The 3,538-nt window shown below is 55.2% G+C and overlaps 1 pseudogene; it reads right to left on the minus strand.

The window, feature by feature from the left end:
- Window positions 1–246: 246 nt before the first annotated feature.
- On the minus strand, window positions 247–347 carry LOC112063918 (uncharacterized; annotated as a pseudogene).
- Window positions 348–3,538: the final 3,191 nt, after the last annotated feature.

Genomic DNA, 3,538 nt, shown 5'->3' on the forward strand with positions numbered 1-3,538 from the left:
ACGCGCAGGCTCAGCGGCCATGGCTCACGGGCCCAGCCGCTCCGCGGCACGTGGGATCTTCCCGGACCGAGACACGAACCCGCGCCATCTACATCGGCAGGCGGACTCTCAACCACTGCGCCACCAGGGAAGCCCAATGATGATGACTTTTAAGATTTACCCTCTTAGCAGCTTTCAAATGTGCAAATAGTATTATTAACTATAGTCGCCAGGCTGTACATTACATCCTCGTGACTTATTTATTTCAAAAAATGTGAAACACTATCTGAATATGCGTGTCATCCGTGCCCGGGCTGATCGTCTCTGTATTGTTCTAATTTTAGTATGTGTGCTCTCAAAGTGAGCACAGGAGACTTCTTAAGGGGCCAGATCTCTTACTGCCCCACCCAGAAAAGTGCCTTCAGAGAAGAGACCCTTTTCTATTGTCCCAAGTTGTCTCTTCAGCCTATTCAGGGACCTCTCCAACACAAGAGTCCTCTCATTGTGGTCCAGAATCCAGCTCTGAACTTCCAAAATGATGGAAATGTTCTATATCTGCACTGCCCTAGGCAGTGGCTGCTAGTCACATGTGACCACTGAGCACTTGAAAGGTGGCTAGTGAAAAGTTTTGTTGAATTTTCTTCAGTTTAAATGTAGATGTAAGTAGTCACATATGGCTAGTGGCTACCCTATTGGACAGCGTAGGAGGTGATGGAGGGGCCTGTCCACTTAAGGTCATGGAGCCCCAGCATATGGGAGCTGGAGAGGATACTGACTCCAACCCTACCTTCTGCAGTGAGGAAATAAAACCAGGCAGGGCAGGGGAATGCAGAGAATCAGCAGGGAAACAAGGGGGTAGGCAGGGTCCCCATCCAGGCTCCTGCTCCTGACTCTGCACAGGGGTGCTGCAGAGCACTCCTGCCTGTGGGAATGCTGCCCTGGAGGAGCCCTGCGGTCCCACCCAGTCCCAAGAGGCTGCATTCTAGAGGCGGCCTAGGTCCAGTTAGACCTAGTTCAGTGACTCAGCCTTTTTAATCAAATGAGGGCCGAGCAGCTCCTTTGAAGAGGGGCAGCTTCAGGGTCGTCAGGTAGACGCTGCCATCTCACTCCCTGGCTACACATCCCCTGTGGACAGCCCGTGGGGTAGGAGTGGGAGAAGAGACTGCAGCCTGTTGAGTCCCAGGTCTGAGAGCTGGAGGCTAGCTGTGCGCTTGTGCACATGACCCCGTTCCTGTGTGAAGCTCTGTACCTGGGATGGCACAACTAAAGCAGGTAAAGCAGGAAGCCCCCAGGACCTGAGTCAGCTGGGCCGGATTCTAAGTCTTGGTTCTTCAATATTTCTCCAAGTGAACTTGAGCAAATGCCTTCCACACTCTGGGCCTCAGTTTCCCCACGTGTAAAGTGGGAATATCAGTCAGATCTCTGGCATTCTACATTTGGAGGTGATGGCGCCTTAGACTGTGTCAGTGGCTCCCAGGGCAGGGCAGAGGTGTCTGCAGGGGCTAGTGGGGAGTTTCCCAGTGCACCAAAGGCTGGCTGGCTAGCTCAGCAGTGCAGAGCCTGAGCTCGGGGCTGGCTCCCAGGAGCTGGGAGCGCCTTTGGGACCCACAGTCTGCTGCCACAGCATTAGCCTGGGTCCTTGAGGGGCTGGAGTGGGTACAGACCCGGCTCTCTGCAAACTTCCTACCTGCAGCTGTATAACGAACCCCACAGTGGATGGATGGCGTCAGTCCCTGAAGGACAGAGTCTCTGCATGCTGGTCAATGCGTCCAGTTTGTCATTCAGGGTCACTTGATCACGTGGCCATCTCTCCTTCTGTTTCAAACCTTAGGGCACCCAGGTGCAATGGGGTTGTGAACATGACATCTTCATTCTTTGCCCTGAAAGCTGGTGCTGGGGGCAGGGCACCCATCCAGGGGGAGCTCCACCCCCTGTGCCCCACGTGAGGGCACAAGCACAGGCATACGGGGCTCCCAGACAGGGCTCCAGCTCGGGGCTAGGGCTGAGGGCAGGGCCTGCCTGGAGAGCAAAGGGCCTCAGAGGGCCAGGGCAAAGTCAGTGCCATTGTTATGCTGATCAGATTTCTTGCAGAACTTGGGAAGAAGCTGGAGCCCAGGACCTAGAGGGGCCTGGTGAGTGGTGGGACGTCCAGGCTGTGGAGGACCCTGCGCACAGGTCATCGTTACTGTAGGGGTCCTGGCAGGAAGCAGGAGAGTTTCCTACTGCCCAGCACATAATCATTCTCCCTTCACCTTGCCTGACCCCAGCAGCCGTCTTCAGAAACATCCCCTCTTCCCTGCCCATCCACACGAGGCCTCCATCACATTCTGGCCATTCGACCGTAAAACCCATCCTGGATGGCACCCCTCCTGGATGAAGGCGCTGTGCTGGACACCGGGCAGACAGTATATCAGGCATGGCGCTGTCTTCAAGAGCTTAAGTCTGGCAGAGCTTCTCATCCTCAACAAGGTATTTAACTTCTCTAAATCCATTGCGTGTAAAAAGGGAATAAGAATATCCCCAGTAAAGGGTAACTGAAAGCATTTGGTGAGAAAATGGAGGTAAAGAACAAACGCAGTGATTTGCAAACTTGGCTACATACTGGAGTCACCTGAGGAGTTTTACACGCCGCAGATGTCCAGGTGCCACTCCCAAAGTTTCTGATTTAATTGGTCTGGGCTGCAGCCTGGGCATTGGAATTTCTAAAAACTCCCCATGGGACATGAACATGCAGCCAAGTTTGAGAACCACTGGTCTAGCATGTCATCTGTGTATAATAACTCATCCCCTTCGAGGGTCCCCACCCATCCTTCTTCTCTGCCACTGAGGGGACGTGCCTGTAATACATTGTCTGCACCAGTGAGCGTGTTGGCTCTGCCTCTGAGGTGGGAGGAGCGGACTCGGAGGCTGGGCACCTGCCTACAGTCCTCGACATACTGGGGGAAGCAACACAGAGAACCCATTTGACGTTTGAGTGCGCAGTGCCCTCCCTCCCTGGGGGACCAAAGCCGCACGTGTGGAAATTATGTGGGAGGTGAGGAAGCTCCAGATGGCCTCGTTGGGACGTGATGCTGCCTTGGGGGATTTTGGGGCCTGGTGCTTCCCCGGCACCCTCAGCTTCGTTGTGGTTTCTCCTCATCTGTGCTCAGCTCCTGGGCCCCTAGGCCCTCCATGAACAGCCGCAGGGAGCTGGTGGGGCCCGAGATGAGGATGCACTGGTGTCCACTACGATGCAGCACTCCGCATAGAGCCAGGTGAGGCCACAGTCAGACAGACAGACAGATAGAGGCTGAGAGAGCATTGCCGGGCTGCATAGCTTTCCCGAGTGAGAGTAGTCGCCGTGTTGGTGGTCGGCTGCTGCAGCGGAGGGTGGGTAAGATGTTAGCGGGGGAGGGAAGGTGCTGCCCTCACTCGGCTTAGTGACCCTCCACTGCCTCTCACTAGGGCCCCCCCCCGACCCCACTCCTCTTATCTCCATGTTCCCCCCCCTTCCCTGAACAGAGCAGGCAGAGAGCACATGTTGGCAGTGTTACCAACCAGGGTTCCTGGCCTCCTTAAT

The sequence above is a fragment of the Physeter macrocephalus genome, chromosome 4, assembly GCF_002837175.3.
Source record: "Physeter macrocephalus isolate SW-GA chromosome 4, ASM283717v5, whole genome shotgun sequence".
Lineage (NCBI taxonomy): Eukaryota > Metazoa > Chordata > Mammalia > Artiodactyla > Physeteridae > Physeter > Physeter macrocephalus.